We start from the raw sequence: 20,298 nt of genomic DNA, 5'->3' as shown, positions 1-20,298 counted from the left end.
TCTATTTCATCAGATTTTTGTGTGGATTATCATGACTTCGTTCATAGTAAGTGATTATATTTAAAAATTAATTCATGAAAAACGTGATATGCTTTCTGACTATAAAGTTCTAGGATACTTTAGTAACTAAACTTCTAGTGCAATACTCCTTTCTTTATCTTGAACTTCCTCTCATTGCTTTAAGAGAAAAATCTGACCTGAACTTATTTCTTGACATTTTAAACTATGGATCACTATATTTCTATATTTTCTATTCACATACTCACCACCCTAGCCTACAATGTGATTGCATAGAGCCAGACATGCTACAGCAATTTCATAACTAGTTTTTCTGCTAAGTGTCATGATCCTTCTGCGTGGCTCTGAACAATATTAAATGCTCAAAAATATCCAATGCTTCCCCTCTGTGTACATGATGAAATTGTGATTCCCTAATCTGACATTCAAGGCCTTTTACAAAAGAAGTTGATCTTACTTTCCCAGACTTATCACAAATAACCACCTTTCCCATTCTCTGTGACATTATCAAACTACCTGAACAGAGCTGAATAAATAACTGAATAAATGAGGAAAAATACACTTATAAATCATTTACTATGAGTCAATAATTAAATTAGCATCTAGGCAAACAAATACAAAAGTGAAGACTAAAAAGTTTAATATCTCTCTCTAGAGCATGGTATCTGTTCTTGAATATAAAATAGAGCAAATGGATAAGCAGTCATATGACTTGAACTCAATTAGTTATAATGGGCCATAGGAGCCTCAAAAGTTTTCAGACTGACAGCATTACTTCTGAAACCAGATAGCTAAGAACTATATATAATGCTCTAACTAGGGTCAGAAGAGGTTAGAATGTATTGGGATCTTTACCTTTCTCCTTTTGTCATTATTCAGTCACGTTTGATCATGTCCATCTTTGTGACACCCATTTGGGGTTTTCTTGGCAAAGATACTGTGGATGTTTTGACATTTCTTTTTTACATTAATCCCTATTAGCTTCATTTCATTAGATTTGATCCATCATAAGATTGTGTTGAGCTTCTTTGCTTTCTGATTGTTCTTCAGAATGTTAGTTGTCCTCTAGGCTTTGTGTTAGTATGATAATCATGCTAATTCAGCTTTCCCCAAAGTCATTAATGAAAACATTGAAAATCATGGAGCCAATGACTAATCCTTTGATCATTCCACAAGGCACCTTCCAAGGTGATATCAAACCATTAGTAACTCTCTTTTGATCCAATCATTCAATTATGTTTAAATATAATCAGTGATACATATTTTGTAATACAATTATTTTGTATAATTCATCAATCAATAGGTAATTAAGCATTAAATACTTACTATGTACCTGTTATAGAAATCGGCTTGAAAATTATTTTCAAAGAGTTTATAGCCTAGTGGAAGAAAAAAAGAAATAACTTATCCAATCTGATAATTTTCCTAAAGTTCTATGATTATTACTGTAATTGCTTAGGAAATAATTCTTGAGTAATAGGTGGTATCTAATAAATTTGACAGGTAAATCAATATGCATCAATCTCTCCCAGTGTCTAGTATAGTACTCTCACACAAGAGCTATTTAAAAAAAAAGTTTACACAATTTAAAAGTGCAAAATACTTTCAGAAATATTCAGGGGGATTCTAGATCCTATTTAGAATCAATGAAACATAAGAGTTCAGAGAGAGTATGTAAATCATGTAATCCAATTTCCCTCTCTAGAGTACATCCATATGAATTTATCCTTAAGCTTATACTTAAACATTTTTTTGTTAGAAAGAATAACAAGCAACTCATTCCTCACAAAGATAGCCCATTACATTCTTGGATATTTCTACTAAAAAGATTTTTCCCTCCCCTTTTTTCCACAGATATTGGACCAAACTTGTCTCCCCAAAGTCAAACCCTGCCTCTTAGCTTTTTTCCATTTCTTGTAATCTACTCTCCTATGATTCCAATGGCCAAAGACAATAAAGATGTTCTAAATTGGAGCTCTTCTACAATTCAATTGGTAGGGCTCAGTGCTATGATAGAATGAGTCACATTAAGAATGCCCTTCTGCTTAAATAGCCTTCTGTTTCTACTACCTTTTAATAAGAATTAAGAAGAGAGGCAGACTGTTTGGCTGCCATCCACCTTCTTGAGAATGAATCCCTTGAAAGATAACAGTGCATGGCTGTACTGTGGAATGCTGGCTTCCCTGCCCTGATCTTTGGAACAAACAAAAATATACCACTTCAGGGAAGGCCATCTGGAGCAAAGGTTTAGGCGAGAGATAATGGAGACAATGAAATATTTGAATGGTTATAATGTGGAAGAGGGAATAGAGCAAATAGACAATCTCTGTGTGACTCTTAGAGGGAAAAGTGGGGAGAGAACTATCATTGGAAAATTATATTTCTTCCATTCTCTGACCTGGTCAGATTTTGGCCGATTATTATGCATAGATCTGTGCTTCAGCATGGGTAAGGGGAGGGAAGAAAGGAAGAGGTAGGGGATGATTAATTGAATTAAATGCAAGAGAAGGTTGTCAGAAATCTGAGAGAACAGACTTTAACTTGGAGAATAAAAGACAATGTCACCTTTAACACTTAAAAACAAAAAAAAAAACCTGTGAAGGACTATCATATAGAAGTGATATTAGACTTTTTCTGCTTGGTCTCAGATTACAGGTTGAACTACAGTGAACTCATTTAGAAAGGAAAACCTCATAATCATTAGTTCTTTCCAAAAATAAAATGAGCTACCTCAGGAGGTAGTTGTATTCTTAACACTTGAGATCTTCAAAATGAAGCCAGATGATTAACTAAAGATATTGTAAAAGGTATGCTTTCTTTTTAGATAGAGGTGAATATAAATATCCTGCAAGGTTTCTTCTAATTCTGTCTCTGTCAGCTAGATATAAGAAAGAATTTTAGAATAATAAGAATGCTCTAAACATGTACAGACTTCCTCAAGAGATAATATAGTATCTGTCATTAGGGGCATAAAAAGAGAAGATAAAAATTAATTCCAAGGCAAGGAATTGCTGGTAGATTGTTCCTACCAGTTCTTAAGTTTTTTTAAAAATAATTTTATTTGTTTTGTTTTGTTTTGTTTTGTTTTTTTGGCTTATTCTTCTTTTGATCACTAATGTAGAAATGCTATTTGGAGAGTCTGAACTATTCTGCGGGTAGGGAATGGCAGGAGGTGAAAGGGGGGTAGGGAAGGGAGACGGTAGGAGATAAGTTCGAGAGAACAAAAATGGCAATCCATCATACCCTTCACTAAAATTTGCCTATTACTCTCATTGTGCTCAATCCTTCCTGGATTGTTGGATTTCAGAAGATATATTTTCAACATACTTACCATTCAGTAATATTGCTTGATATCTAAAGTAATCAGAATATTGAAAAACTTATTGGCACAAGGAAAGTAAGAATAATCTTGCCTAAAGCAAACTTTTGCTCTATTATAAATCCATGAAAATCATTAGAAGATTATTTTTTGTATTGTTTAAAGTATTTCTACTTTTAACTTTGCTCTGGCTCTTCATTTATCTTCTGAGACCCAAATAATATTTTCTTATTATTTAAAGTATTTAAGGAAAATGATTATATCTCCCCTTACTGAACTCTTATCCAACTAAATGTTATCAGTTCCTTTCATTTTTCTCAATTGAAAAAAAAAAAACACATGCATTTTTTGTTCCCAAAAGACTTTCTAGGAAAGCAATTCCCTTATCTACCATGAATCAGTTATCTTCCCAGAAATATCTCCCTAACAAAAATATTTTAAAGACAAACAAATTCAAAAGATTTAGGAATTTGGGACAATGTAATGATTAACCATTCTGTGATAAAACATGTTATCAATATCCTGAAAGAAAGGGTGAATTCAGAGGACAATTATACAAATACACACACACACACATACACACACACATACATTCATGTATGTATATCTACATTTCCAAAAGAGAAATTCCTTCCTTCTTTCCTTCCTTCCTTCCTTCCTTCCTTCCCTCCTTCCTTCCCTTCCTTCCTTCCTTCCTTCCTTCCCTCCTTCCTTCCTCCCTTCCTTCCTTCCTTCCTCCCTTCCTTCCTTCCTTCCCTCTTCCCTTCCTCCCTTCCTTCCTTCCTTCCTTCCCTCCTCCCTTCCTTCCTTCCTTCCTTCCTTCCTTCCTTCCCTCCTCCCTTCCTTCCTTCCTTCCTTCCTTCCCTCCTCCCTTCCTTCCTTCCTTCCCTTCCTTCCTTCCTTCCCTCCCTCCTCCCTTCTTTCCTTCCTTCCTTCCTTCCCTTCCTTCCTTCCCTTCCTTCCCTCCCTCCTCCCTTCTTTCCTTCCTTCCTTCCCTTCCTTCCTTCCCTTCCTTCCTTCCTTCCTTCCTTCCCTCCTTCCTTCCCTTCCTTCCTTCCTTCCTTCCTTCCTTCCCTCCTTCCTTCCTCCCTTCCTTCCTTCCTCCCTTCCTTCCTTCCTTCCCTCTTCCCTTCCTCCCTTCCTTCCTTCCTTCCTTCCCTCCTCCCTTCCTTCCTTCCTTCCTTCCTTCCTTCCCTCCTCCCTTCCTTCCTTCCTTCCTTCCTTCCCTCCTCCCTTCCTTCCTTCCTTCCCTTCCTTCCTTCCTTCCCTCCCTCCTCCCTTCTTTCCTTCCTTCCTTCCTTCCCTTCCTTCCTTCCCTTCCTTCCCTCCCTCCTCCCTTCTTTCCTTCCTTCCTTCCCTTCCTTCCTTCCCTTCCTTCCTTCCTTCCTTCCTTCCCTCCTCCCTTCCTCCCTTCCTTCCTTCCCTTCCTTCCTTCCCTTCCTTCCCTCCCTCCTCCCTTCCTTCCTTCCCTTCCTTCCTTCCTTCCTTCCCTTCCTTCCTTCCTTCCTTCCCTTCCTTCCTTCCCTTCCTTCCTTCCTTCCTTCCTTCCTCCCTCCCTTCCTTCCTTCCTTCCTTCCTTCCTTCCTTCCTTCCTTCCTTCCTTCCTTCCTTCCTTCCTTCCTTCCTTCCTTCCTTTCTCCCTTCCTTCCCTTCCTTCCTCCCTTCCTTCCTTCCTTCCTTCCTTCCTTCCTTCCTTCCTTCCTTCCTTCCTCCCTTCCTTCCTTCCTTCCTTCCTTCCTTCCTTCCTTCCTCCCTTCCTCCCTCCCTTCCTTCCTCCCTTCCTTCCTTCCTTCCTTCCTTCCTTCCTTCCTTCCTTCCTTCCTTCCTTCCTTCCTTCCTCCCTTCCTTCCTTCCCTTCTTCCTTCCCTTCCTTCCTTCCTTCTTTCCTTCCTTCCTTCCTTCCTTCCTTCCTTCCTTCCTTCCTTCCTTCCTTCCTTCCTTCCTTCCTTCCTTCCTTCCTTCCTTCCTTCCTTCCTTCCTTCTTTCCTTCCTTCCTTCCTTCCTTCTTTCCTTCCTTCCTTCCTTTCTTCTTTCCTTCCTTCCTTCCTTCCTTTCTTCCTTCCTCTTTTCCTGTGTGCTTTTTTTCTTCCAATCTATTTTCCTTCCTCTAGTAGTACTTTCCAATAAATCTCATTATTGATGTTGTTCCTCTACCTTACTTCAAGCTTAAATTATCCTATTTAAAAAAAAAAAATTCCATCTATTTCTCCAAATTCTTTCTTTTGAGAACAAACAGACTAAATTGCATTCTTTTTTGTGCTTGATAGCCATACCAATTCTTGCCGACAGCCATCTTAACTTAAAGGCATTTTTTTTTCTTCCATATGAAGGGCCTCAGTTCTTTCTACTTCTCTTCATATGTCAAGTGACCTATATATCTTGATTACCATCCTTGGAATGATACCAATGTCTTTTCTGAAATGTAGCTCTTAATGAAGCTTGGTCCCAGAAAAGAGGTGGGAGAGTGTGTAGGTGAAAGTTATGTGTACAATCAGATATGGAGGCTGAGAAAATTATTTTGTTTAACTTTTTCTTTTTAATCACTTTTTACAATGTTTCTACTACTGCATAAGGTAAATTGATTTTTTTTTAAGAAATGAAAGTCTTTGTTTACTAAATTAAATTTAAAACAAAGTATTTTTTACTAAATTAAAAATGTTAGTGGGAGGAAAAGAAGAAAATAAAATAAGGCACTCAGAATTGAATATAGACCTTGAGGTATGATTGCAATAAAATAGGGCATAGCTGGACTGTCACATTTTTTTTGACAATATTCCTCATTTAATGCATCCTATATTGGGTCATTCTTTTCCACCCTACTGGTACTTCATATACAAAGTTATGAGAAATTGATATGTCATGATTTGCCTTGTAAAATTGATTGGATAAAGTAGCCATTTGATAATTTGTCTTAGCCTTCTTTGCTGTAATAATAATATATTAAAAGACACATAAGGGATGAGTATATGTAACATAAAAGTCTTTCTTGACAATCTGATGAAATCATGGAATGGTATTTGGAAAGAACATTGGATTGTGAGTTGGAATCAGTTAATCTGCAAGCATTTATTAAGTATCTATTATGTGCTAGGCATTAAGTTAAGTACTGTTAGGCTTATTCTTGCCTAACTAATGCAAACATGGAATCAGGAGGACTTGAATTCAAATCTATCCTTGGACATTAACTTTCTATGTGATCCAGGAAAAATATGTGATCAGAGTTAGATTTGTAATTTTATAGAAATAGGGAAATTCTCCAAACTTTGGTTAAATAGTACAAGTCTGCACCTTCTCTGAAATCCACAGTTTCTATTGAGTAATGACTTTATCTCATAGTTGAGTAAAACTTTAAACATCAGAGTGCAAAAATTTAAAAGTGAATGAAAAGAAAGGAAGCTGGAACAAAACTGCCCCACTTCACCCTTTGTAAACTGTAGCCACACCAGGGAAGAAGGGTAGAGTACTTGTTCAAAGACCAGAATTTTGGGTGGGGGACAATATTACAGAAAAGAAATAGAATGGGATTCATTCACACGAAAGTATAGTAGCATAATTGGGACTAGAACCCAGATGTCCTGACCTCCAGTGTTTTACACAGAGTAAAGGCTTGATAAGACTCTGAATGAATAAATGTTCTCTTCACTATATTCAGTAGCCTTCCTTTGCTAATGTGCCACAAATAAATAAATTGAAAAGAGAATTGAGAGATTAGGAGAAAAAAAACCTTCTTATTTTGTAGCTATTTATTTTGAACTCTATGATTGGCTGATAGATAGAAGAAATTAGTTCTCGTATTGGATTGTAATACCTCTCTCCCCCGCTCCTTGGGCAATAAACTGTTTTTTCTATTGTAGTATAGTCCAGAGGGAAAAGGAATTTGTTGGGCATTAATCCTCCATTTAACAAAAATGCAGTGTTTGCAATAAAGACCCCTTAATAGAACATTGCCATTGGATCGATAACTCAGGCTTTGAAAAGGAAAACCTGATATTCTCTATTGCAATTATAGATTGCCATCACTGTCCATCAAAAAGCACTGAATGTGCCAGAGGGAAGTCTGCATAGACAGAACTCTTAATATGTGAAAGGAGTTAAGAAATCAGAAGTACATCTTAACCTGTAGAATCAGAAAATAGGAACCATTGATTTCCAAAATTTTAGAAATGCATAGTCCTATACATATACAATCTTAGAATTAGAGACATTTCTAGCTCTATATTCTGTGACACTTGATTCTTGCTGAATAAAGAATCATAGAATCTTAATAAAATAGAAAAAAGAATCTTAGAATGAAAGATTCCAAAGCTCTTTAAAATGAAAGGACATTTTATATGAAGCATGGATCTGTGTGTGTATGTGTGTGTGTGTGTGTGTGTGTGTGTGTGTGTGTGTGTGTGTGTATGTAAAAGATAGTTATGGATTTTATTTTATTTCTGCCAGTGTTCCAAAAATATCCATTTTTAAATTATCTGCATTAAAATTATTATTAAACACTATGTTATAAACACTATGTTATATTGAGCTTAAATTTGCTTCTTCTAACTGGTTCTAATTTTATCTTCTGAAATTATGAAGAAGCATGGAATCAACTGTGGCATTGTGGGGAAAACACTTGAATTAGAGCAAAAACAAACAAATATACCCTAGAAAATAAGCAGTGGTGTATTATTAAATGTTAAACAATCCAGTCAATAAAATTTGACCATTAGCATCTTTATAAGATGACAAGGTTTTTCTTTGTAGGATTTGGGTTCAAAACCTGTTCTGATAGTTCTGCCTGCATGACATTAAGCATATTGTTATACTGTGCTCTCAGGACCTCATTTTGAAAAATGAGGGAAATCAAGATGACCTAGAAGTCCCTTCCGGATCTAAATGTAATATTCTTCTCTAAAATGTAATCTTCTCTTTGGTTTCCTAGGGGTCTCTGGAGGCAGCCTTAGTTTCAGTTCAGTAATTACCTCAAATGCAGCCAGGTGTTAAAGTCCAATTCCTTTATTGTCTCCTTCACTTGGGGCTCTGCTAGTTTTTCTGGAGGCCTATCTCTCTCCTTGGTTCGAGGAGCTTCTGCTCCTGCTGCCTTCTCTGGCTTCTGAATCTCCCCCAATGAATCCTGGCTGAAGCTTTAAGAGGTTCTAGTGTGCTTGTGCTTCTGATCCTGAAAGCTTCTTGCTTATATGCCCCTCACTGAGTATATACCAATCATATCACTAGGAAACCATTATTTGTTGTAGGATTGAATCAATGCTAAACTAAATTTAACCATTGTCTCCTCAATTCTACTTAGTACTTTGTTTCAAGTTCTGGCCCATAACATCTAAATCTATGATTCTATATTCCAAATATTTTAAAGCAATATAAAAAAAATTCTTGACTTGAGGGATTACATAAGCACAGATATTTAATACTATGCACAACAGGGAAGGTTTCTTTTTTTGTGATCTAATGGATTTGAACTCTTTATGAAACATTCCACTCAAGCTTATTTTTACTACTAAATGATGTTTTTATTTGTTAGTTTGTTTTGTGTCCATTCTTGAGATTAAAATGATACATTGAGGAAACCTCTTGTTTACCAATGGGTGGGAATTGTAGAAGGATGGATTAAGACTCAATATGATTATGAAAAAAATTGTTAATTCAAATTATAATGGTGTACGACTCCATTTTATGTTTTCCATGACTAGAGGTCTTCTGGAAAGGTTGGATGGCCCCTTGTTAATTCTCCCAGACACATAGGAGCTAAGAGTTGCGAAGTCCTGAGAATATCTGACTCAAGTTTTATCTGATCAATAATCTCTTGTTCAGCATTCCCAACAAATGGTCATTTAGCCCCTTTGTAAAGACAAATCAGAGAGTAACTGCAAATTCCTAAAAGAGTTCATTTTATTTTCAAAAAGCTTTAATTGTAAGGAGGCTTATTACCATCCTGCCACTCCTACCTTCTTCTTCAAGTCAGTAGCTGCTTCTTGAAAATTTTTCAGTTACTTATAGGAAGACAGGAAACAAACATTTGTTAAGGGCAACTCTGTCCCAGACACAGTGCTAATGGCTTTACAAACATCTTCTCATTTGATTTTTACAACAACCCTGGTATTATCTCCTTTTACAGATGAGGAAACTGAGTTGGATTTAGGTTTGTAGATTATAGGTTTAGATTTATGACTTACCTAGAGTCACAGTGCTAATAAATATCTAAACCAGAGTTAAACATTGACTTCTGCCCCAATGTTCTGTTCATTATGCCTTAAGCAATATCACATCTGGACAATGATTTATACATAGATGTAAAAGAGGTATGATAATGCTTTTGAATTAAGTTGAATGAGAGGACTAAAATGGTTTTACCACATTTTCAAGCTTGTACATATCTCTTCCAATTTCCAAAACCTGGAACAGCTCCTTCTTCTAGGGGCAAATAGATGGCACCCTGGATAGAGTGCTGGAATCAGGAACACTCCTCTTCTGAAATTCAAATCTGCCTTAGACCCCAGCTATATAACTCTGGGCAAGTCACTTCACCCCATTTGTCTCAGTTTCCTCTTCTGTAAAATGAGCTGGAGGAAGAAATGGCAAACCACTTCAATATTTTTGCAAAGAAAACACCAACTGGATTTCACAAAGATTTGGTTATGACTGAAAAGACCTTTCCTCTAGGACAATTTACAAATTCTTTAATTTGTCTTTTAAAAAATTTCATAGTCTGTTTCCCACCTGCCTTTCAGATTTATTTTATATGATTCCTTTTATACTCTTTTTTTTTTCTGGTTAAACACTTCCCAAACTCAATAGTCTATAGCTCACTTCAATGTCTTTGCACAGACTATTCCACAGTACTTGTGATACCATTCTCTTCTTACTTCTGCCTTTAGAACCATGTTTCCTAAGTCCAGCTTGTATACTAACTCCTTTAAGCCTACCTCACTCCACCCCTGTCATTTCTCAAAAAATCATGTATGCTTTTATAATTTATAATTCCTTTTTATAATTCCTCTTTTCCCAGCAAAATTTGTGACCTTCAGGACAGGGATTGTTTCTTTTTTATGTTGTCTTAGTATCTTTGCTGCCAAGCAAAGGTGATTAACACATGTCTTTTTGGATTGTATTCATAAATTCCAATATATTACCCTCTTATTAAAAAAAAGTTTTTAATGGGGTTGTTGTACCACAGTTCCCTTTTATTGTCCTGCCTCAATTTCCCTAAATTGTTCTGTCTTGGTTTCCCTAATTATCCTGCCTCAGTTTCCTTAAATTGTCCTACCTTAGTTTCCTTAAATTGTTCTCCCTCAGTTCTTGCCTCAATCGCCCTGGTTTCAACTCTCTTCCTGATCATTTGGACTGAGATAATTAAGTTTTGGAGATCTGGCCACTCTGACATTCCAAGAGTCATAAAACTCCACATGTTCTATCTCAGATACCTAATTGGCATCCTCTGTCTTGAAGCTCCAGATTTCCTGGCTTTAGTGGGACACCTCCTTTACTCCCAGTTTATCAGAATGTATGATCCTACCCCCATCCTGTCAGAAGTGGAATGATGGTCCCTGGCTGGAGATTCCTGCTGACAAGAGTTGGTCTCCACCCCTCTCCCTCTGCCTTTGTCTGCCTGAGCTTAGAGCCATACATGCCATTGAGAATTCACATTCATTGCTGAATGCTTTGGGACTTGAATCTCATTCAGTTTGCTGAGGTCAACATGGATCCTGTTTTGGTCCCAGACAATCACTCCCTCTCAAATAAAATATTAAAAACTCTCTAATCTCTACCCTTATCTCAATTTCTCCAACATTACAGGGTTACATGCTGGTATTCTAAAATAACTGAATATCATATGCCATTGAAACTTTAGAAGAATCCTAATTCTACATGCTTATAAAGCCATTTTCAAAATGTATGATACAAAAAAGTAAAAAAATAGCTATTATGCTTAATAACAGTAGAAACAGTGATAGTTTGGAAATGAGGCACAGAATATGGATAGTCTGAATGGTTCAGAGGTATCCATGAAGTATTATCAGAATTGGAGGGTGAGACCTGGTACCAAATGGAAGATTTATGGAAACATGTATGCAAGAATTACACATAGTGAGAAGACATGAATATTTTGTGCTCTGTCAGTGGGAGGAATTGTCTACTTTAGGGAGGGCACATCAAAATTAGCTATTGTCATTTTCAACATTTAAACCAATTTAATTCAATTCAATAAGCAATTTGTTAAGGACCTACTACATGCTAATCTGCTGTGTGGATTCAAAAGGGAAAGCAATCAAGGGCAGCTAGGTGTTGCAGTGAGCACCAGCCCAGAAGTCAGAAGAACCTGAATTCAAACCTGCCCTCAGAAACCTAACACTTCCTATCTATGTGAGGCTGGGCAAGTCACTTAACCCCAATTAATTGCCTCAGAAAAAAAAAAAAAAAAAAAAAAAAAAGGAAAAAATCCCTGACCTTAAGGAGCTCGCTTGCTTGCTTTCTAGCTTTCTAATATATGGGTGGAAAATATATGCAGATAAATAAATACAAAATTTGTACCAAAAAAAAAGTGCAATTTCTTTGTTTATTAAAGAATTTTGCCTAAATTTTTATTATATTATTTTGTTCTTAGATATCTGTGTGAATGCTATTATTGTTATTATTATTATATCATGCTTCAGTACCACTGTATAATTAACCTAATTGGAAAAACAGTATACCTTAAGCAAGAGACAGTCTTCTGCAAAGGAGCTGGGTTTACAAATCAGAGTTGGGCCTTTGCACTTGGCATTCCATATTTTAACAGAATTGCTTAGAATGCTTAAGCATTCAATTTTCCTGATCCATTTTTGCATTTTGCATTTTATTGTATTTCTGCTCCTGTTTGGTCAATACATTTTCCCACCTCAATGCATTTCCCCTGTCCCAGTTTGTTGCTCTATAAAATTAAATAAAACCAATGCCAGGGCTAATCTTTGCAGACCTCCATCTCAAACTGCTGGAGCTTGTCATTAGTCTGCTGGCTATTTGTTTCCACGTTAGAGCCATTTTTCTCCTCTTAATATATGATGGCATTGGGTATAGAAAGTGCTGTTCCCATTTTACCAAGTCCCTAGAAAGGACTCCAATTTAAAAACTCCACGCTTTCAATTGCCCTGTAATTTAATAGCAAGCCTTCTTCAAAATAATGACTATGATGTGCATTGGTTTTAAACAGAATATATTGGATTTCTAAAATGCTCTTAACTTTTTTCCCTTCCAAATCCATTAGCTAATTTTATCCTAATAATAAGTTTGAATTTGGTTAAAAAAATGTGTTATTATAGTTTTTTTCATTAAGAAGGAGAAAAGGGAAGCACATAGAGGTTTAGCCACTAGTCCAAAAGTATTCAGTATTAATAGTATAGACAGGAATAGGATGAAGGTATATTTAACTCTTAACCAAAGTTTTCTTGTTGATTCGTTTTTGGGTTTGTGTTTGTTTGCTTGATTAGCTATTTGTTTTCCCCTGTGAATCACAGGATTTCAGAACCTTAGAGTTGAAAAAGACCTTAGATTTATTCCAACCTAGTACAAGAAGCCCCTAGAAAATCCCTGACAAGTGAGGACATAGAAATTCTTTCATTTTTCTGGTTAAAGGATCAAAATTACATTGGATGCTTGATTTAATTATTACACTGGATTAACCTAAACAGTCTATCTGTACAAAAAGAAGGAGTGAGAAATGAGTTTATACAACAAAAATAAAAATGCAATGTCTTTTGAATTTCATTCACAGTAGGTTGCAAGCCTAAAGGACTTTCAAAATTCTACATCTATATTTTTTAATCTACATGAAAACAAAATAGAGAGAATGCCTTATGGCACTATATATTTCTGATATATATATATATATATATATATATATATATATATATATATATATATATATATATATATATATATACATTTCCCCCCCCAGAAAAAAAAAAAAAAACAACCATATGTTAAATTAAGTTTTAATTTAATTTAAATTTAACATTTCAAAGTAAAACTTCTTTAGGGATCAATGGAGTCCACCAGCCCTATGCTGTTTCTGTGACACTGCAGAATCACAATGGATGATTTGATTTCCTTGATAAGGAAGATATCTCTCCATAGGTATTGATCACACTCCTTGCATTCCAATGCAGTACTTAGATTATATATCTACCATTTCTTGCTTTCACTTACAAGCCTAGCTAATAATATATTCTTTACACATTTTTTTTTTACTATAGGCCTTTTTAAAATTATTTCATGCATTCAGATCATCACTGTATATATGCCCTAGACTACTTGAGTCTCCTTTGTATCTTTCCTTTGCTCTCTGTGTTACCCCTGATTTTGATTTTTTTATGATCATAGTGTTCTAAGATTCATAACCATAAAGTATCTTTTTTTCATTTTGATTAAATCTTTTAATTTCAAAACATACACATAGATAATTTTCAACATTCACCTTTGCAATACCTTTTGCTTTTTTTTGTTTCCTTCTCTTCCCTCCACCTCCTTCTCTAGATGGTAAGTAGTTTAATATATTTACATGAACAATTTATATATATTTCCACAATCATGCTGCACAAGAAAAAAAAAAGGAAAAAATGATAAAGAAAACCCAATACAAACAAAAAATAATAAAAAAGATGAAAACACTATGTCCAGATCCATGCTCACTCCCCACAGTCCCCTCTCTGGATGCAGATGTCTCTCATCATATCAAGACCTTTGGAACTGGCCTGAATCAACTTGCTGTTGAAAAGAGCCACATTCATCAGAATTGATTGCCTTATAATCTTGATGTTGTTGTGTACATTGAACTCCTGGCTCTACTCACTTCACTTAGCATCAGTTTCTGTAAGTATCTCCAGGTCACTCTGAAATCATCCTGCTGATCATTTTGTAATGCTGGAGAAACTGAGCAAGATAGATATTAGAGAGTATTTAATAATTTATTAAATGGAGAGATAAACTGGGACCAATGGATCCATGTTTGGTCCCAGGGCTGAATGAGACAATCTTCTCCAAGAATCCAGCAAACAGTTCTCTCATATACACATGGCTCAGAGGCAGAGGGTGGACTAAAACAGGAGTGGAATCAGAGTACTGAGAGTGGGAACTGGCTGTGACAGGATGGGGTGAGCCATTGGAGATGGGATACATAATCAGGGTGAGGCACCCCAGACCCGGGGAGTAGCATCTTGATAAGACAGTATGGGACATTCCAGTAGCTTGGGATGGGGAGAAGCATTCTGATATTCTAAAACATAAGACCTTTTATTCTTATCAAGTCTTCTGATAAAGAGGGAGGGGAGGTTTTGAAGAACTGAGAAGCAGGGAAACTGAGACCGGATTGAGTCAGGATAATTAGGGAAACTGAGTCAGGACAATAAAAGAAAACTTTGGCATAACAATTTCTTATTATATATAATAACATTCATATACCATAACTTATTCAGACATTCTACAAATGATGGGCATCCACGCAATTTCCAACAACCCAAAGTATCACAAGAAGAATATAGGAATTAAAAGGATGGCATTTTTCTACTGAAATGAAAGTTTTTTTCTCTTCTATAATTTTAGATCTCACCAACTTCCTTGTGTATATATATATATATATATATATATATATATATATATGGTCTTTTCTGATTAGACTTGAGCTCCTCAAGAGCAGTGACTATCTCATTTTATCATGTTTTATACCTAGTGCTTAACATAGTGATTGGAACCAAACAAATATTTAATTCTTTTTTCATTCAATGAATTCTTATCCAGCTATTTTTTCCTTTACATGAATTATCATATTTTTTTTGGATAAATGTAAATTAATTAATGAAACCTAGAAACAATGTGGAGCTCAGAATAATTAGCATAGAATAATCTCTAAACAGGAGTATTTTAAAGAGTCTACTGATTTACTTGGAATCCATCTTCATTTGAATATATGTTCAGAAAACCTCTAAGGGTGGAATTATTACTCTGTTTTATGCCTTGTTACATTTATCACTCTGTCTGCATCTATTAAGAAATCTTGTGTGATCTTACCTTACACAGGAGAGATTTCTTGTTGAAAAACAGCCTTTAAAGATGGGATTTGTTTTGCTGAGTTTTTTTTTTTTTTTTAATTAACTCGCTGGGACCTTTTATTCTTTCCTTTCAGTCATTTCTATAACTAGAGATGTGATCTACTATAGAAAATCATGTGGTAAAATCTGCATATTCATTTCTCATATTTTTATCATTGTCATAAATATTTTACAAATCTGAATTAAATAGATAAAAGTCTAGTTGGAACTCAAAATACAGGCATGAACAAGAGAATAATAATTGCCATAGAGATATAAAACCCCTGACTGAATTAAACTTGGGGGAAATGTTAAATATGTGGACCTACTGTGGAAGGTGCTGGCTGATTCTTTTATTAAGATAGAATGTGCCATAGTCTGTAGATGAGTCAGCTTCCAAATCAGGAAGACAAAGTTCTACATTCCTTATTTCATAGTCTTGGATAGTGTGATATTGGTTAAGTCACTACATCTCTTGGTGCACAGGCAAGTCTTCACATCTAACCATTAGGATAGAGACATATGAAAGACCACTTCAAATCATTAATGATAAGTGAAATGGAAATCAAAATAACCTTGAGCTTTTACCTCTTACTCTGAAATTTTGTAAAGATGATAAAAATTGGCTGCAATCGATGGAATTATTTTCAAATGACAGGCACACTTGCATTGTAGGTAGAGATCTGCATTCATAGAATTATTCTGGAAAGTAATTTAAAATTATGAAAATATAAAGACTAGATTGTCCACACCTTTAACAGAGAGATTCCTTCTAAATATAAACTGTAAAGACATCAAAAATAAAAAGAAAGTCCCTACCTCATATGCACCAAAAATATATAACACCTTTTTTTGTGGTGACAAAAAAAAAATAAAAATAAATAGATACCAAAGAATTGTTGGTGGTCAATTGTTTACAATCCTATCTTACTCTTAATGATCCCAATTTGGTATTTTCTTGGTAAAAAATATAAGAGTGATTTGTCATTTCCTTCTTTGGTTTATTTTACAGCTAAGGAAGCTTAGGGAAACAGGATTAATTTGCCCAGAATCACACAGCTAGTTCTGAGCCAGAGATGAACTCTGGAAGATGAGTCTATCTGACTGCAGGTTTGGCCCTGTATCCAGTGTGCCACTTAGCTGACTTAACAATTTTGGTACATGAATATGATAACATATTACTCTATATCAAAAACTATATAAATTATGAATCCAGAGAATAGAAAAAAACATATTCTGATTCAAACTGAGATGAGTAAAATTGAGAAAACAATATACACAATGATTTTAATCATAAATAATTGTTGCAAAATTGCAAAAATCAAGCTTACTCTCCGAGAATATTCATTCTTACCATCTGAAGAATAAGCTATGTTAAGATAGGTTGACATAGAAGATTGGAAACATGTTTTGGACAAGTCCAAATGGAATTTTTCTGGATAAATTCAAAAACTTTTTAAACTGATTTTAGAAAACTCCAGAGTTTTCATACATTGTCTACCTTCATGGGAATATTCTGCATTTTTTACTTAGATTTCTAACAAATTGCCATTCCCCAAATTTAAGGCTCTATCTCTTGGAACCTTGTATGGTGATGTGCACATAATATGCTTGTTAAATTCCATTGGATTTTAATTCACCAATGGGTAGAAAACCAGAGCCTCAAAGTCTACACAAGCCAATCCTGTCCCTCTTTGAAGAAATCTATGTTCCTCCCACCCTGTTTCCATTCACTCCAAGCAGGAATATCTCTCTCTAAGAAATCTCACCATTGTAAAGGGTTGTTTCACATCAAATGCTTTCTTATCGCCTGAGGCTTTCCTCTACCTCATTAAATTAAGATTTCCAAAGAAAGTGCTGATATTGAGTTTATGCTAACAGATAAATTGAGAGTGTACTTACAGTTTACAGAGGTTACATAAACAGGTTCAAAAAGCTTGTTCTCTGTCTTTTCATCACTTGAGCTGATAAACCAGACATAAATCAGGAATGAATCAGTGCATCCAGATTTGTGCTTCCCCACATTAATTTAACGCAATATTAGCTGGCATTTGCAAAGGGCATTGAAGATGAAAAGCCCTGTAATGCTGAGTCTCATTGTTATGCACACTTGGTAAACTTCATTTTTTTTGTTTTGTTTCTGAACGCAGCATGTGGTTAAAGTTAAGAATCTAGGAAGTGGAGAAATTCTTATAAAAGAGAACTCTATAAATCTGGGTCATCTGAATAATAATTGAGAGGGCACTGAATTCTTTTCTGGGTGTTGTTCTTTGAAAGCTATGATCTCTAGAGGGAGCCTCAGAACCATAGTCCCCATCTTTTGGCGGGTAAATTTTCTTTAGGTCCTATTTTTCCCAAGGGGGAAGGCAAAGGAGAAAGGGCTCTATAGTTAAATGGCTAGAATTAAACCCTCACCTTTGGTTCTTACTATTTGAGTGACTTTGGACAAGATTCTTTCCTTTCCAGGGCTCCAAGTTACACATCTATAAAATTGGAGACTAGGATTGGATGGTCTCTGAATTCCCTGCCTATTCTGGATCTATTAGCTTATGATTCCCTGGCTAATTTTCACTCCTCTTAGACTAGCTGGGTCTCTGGTATCCATGGAATATATCCTGAGATCAGCACTATTAGGGTTATACATCTAGGGTGGCACATGAATGCCTGTACCCATGCATATTCCCTACACAGAAAATTGATTATTAGGACATTCAGTCTTGCTTGAGTTTTCTCTTTCAAAAATAACAAATTTCTTATTTAGATCTAAAGAATCACTGTCAAAGGATAGAGACATAAATTTAGCAAGTCACAGCTTTCCAATAGATACTGAAAGAATGTATTTTCTATTCCTTTGCATATATACATGCAATGTATATATGCATAACTAAGTTTCTCATTCTTTAGTCTTCTGCTTTTGGGCTTTCATCCAACCTGCTCCATGGAAACTTCTCTTACCCAGGATCGTTCAGTAGCTGTCTTAGTGCTAAATCCAATCGCTTGCAGCCCACTTTGTTGCCTCCCAAGTCTCATACTCATTGCTTCTCTACTACATATGACATTGCCTGTGAAATGCTATAGAGGAGAGAAAGTAAGCTAGATTTGGAATCATAAGAGCTGGATTTGAAATCAGATTCTTCTTTCTTTTATCATATGATCAATCATGTAAGAGATTACTCTTTGAATGTTTCATCATTTGCACAGGATTGCTAATGAGCAAAGTGCCAAAGATTTATGATGTTGCAGAATTGCTCCTATCTTAATTAAACTCATGCATTATATTATCTCTATGAAGATCATGAAAAATGTTATATGAATCATGACCTGTAGTCTGCCATGCCCAGAATCATATGAGACCTCTTTTGTTCCCAGGACTGCGACCCAGATATTGATATTGATTAGTAAATGAAGGTGATATCTTGTCACTTAAAATAGAGAGAGTTCCTCTCCTCTCCTTTCCTTTCCCTTCCATTAAAAAAAATCTCTTTCCCTCTATGTGGCAATTGGTCTATCCATACTACACATGCTACTCATACCCCACTGGCCTCTGTGATATTTGTTTTCAATTCTTGTAACACTCTTGAGTTCCATATGTCACAGCTATTTATAATAGTGGCAGAATATTAGCACTAAAAGATGTGTCTTTTCTTTTGGAGGAGCCTTGATGTTACCATGAAATGAAAATTTCAAGTTATATGCAGACCACAATAAATATTCAAGCAAGGTGTTAGATTGCAAAAACAAATGGCGTCCAAGGACCCTGAACCTTAGTTTCCACAGTTATTATGTAATTGAAGAAAATTAAAAATAGAATATAGGGATTGGGTTACCTCATTTTTATTAGTGAAAGGATCCAGATTGACAGTTGGGAAAGGGAGTGATTTTATGACTTTCTTGCCTTGTGACTGTCTTGAAATCAGGTGACATAAGTTGAAATTTAACCTTACAAAATTGCAGATAAGGGCAAAATGGAATTTCTAATGCTATTTTAATATAACTTTGTAATTTACTGAAAATAGTACAGCCTGTGTTGCTACCATTTAATTATGGGCACAAAGTTTATTTGCACTGCTTTCCCAAATATGCGCACTGATGGCAAAGCTCCCTGAATAGACTATGTTATTATTTGGGAAGACACATTCTTCATCCTCTTGATCTTCTTTGTGCAGATAGGGAAAAATCTTTTGAGTGGTTATAGGTGATTATAACAACATAAATATTGCAGGAAGTTCAGCAATATGTCAGGATATCCAACAAAATGTCATCCACACAAAAAGACATCTGGAGAACATTGCCATTTATAGGGAAACCCTGTTCATCTTAAACTTCAAACAGGATCCTTTCCAATCCAATGTAGAAGCAAATTCATTTAGTAAGTGTACATCCATCATGTCTCACCAAATATTTATGATCAGAGGGTGGTGGAGAAGTAGTATTTTTATTCAAATATATAGGGGTTAAGTGTCTTGCCCAGTGAGACACAGGTAGGACGAGTTAAGTGTCTGAGGTCACATTTGAACTCAGATCCTCCTGACTTCAGGGCTGGTGCTCTATCCACTGCTTTACTTAGCTGCCCCCCAGGTAGAATTTTAATTGAATTTTAACATATTACATTATTTTTCTACAAATTTCTTCTCCTTTTATTCCCAGAGATCTATCTTTCCTGACAAAAAAAGCCAAAAGAGAGGAAAAGATTAAGTCAGCAAAACTTAATCTACGCATAAGCCAAGTATGAAAATACAGAAAGTGTTCAATATCTGTAGCTGCCTTCTGCTAAGATGGGAGTAAGTGCATTCCCAAATCTTTTCTTTGGGAGCAAGAGTGGTTATTATACTTCTTAGAATCCATTGTTGTTTTTGTTATTGTTTCTATTTACATTGCAATATTCAATTTGCAAATTATTTGACT

General features: G+C 35.4%; 1 long non-coding RNA gene across 1 annotated transcript in view; it reads left to right on the top strand.

Annotated features, from left to right (window-relative positions):
• Positions 1–20,077, top strand: part of LOC141552640 (uncharacterized) — a 319,532-nt gene extending 299,455 nt beyond the window's left edge. The window contains exon 3 of the long non-coding RNA XR_012485233.1: positions 20,041–20,077. This is a non-coding gene — a long non-coding RNA (uncharacterized LOC141552640). The remainder of the gene's footprint in view (positions 1–20,040) is intronic.
• Positions 20,078–20,298: the final 221 nt, after the last annotated feature.

Source organism: Sminthopsis crassicaudata, chromosome 1, assembly GCF_048593235.1.
Source record: "Sminthopsis crassicaudata isolate SCR6 chromosome 1, ASM4859323v1, whole genome shotgun sequence".
NCBI classification, from domain to species: domain Eukaryota; kingdom Metazoa; phylum Chordata; class Mammalia; order Dasyuromorphia; family Dasyuridae; genus Sminthopsis; species Sminthopsis crassicaudata.
Note: the sequence above shows the minus strand (reverse complement) of the source record. Positions and strands in the feature narration are given on the sequence as shown.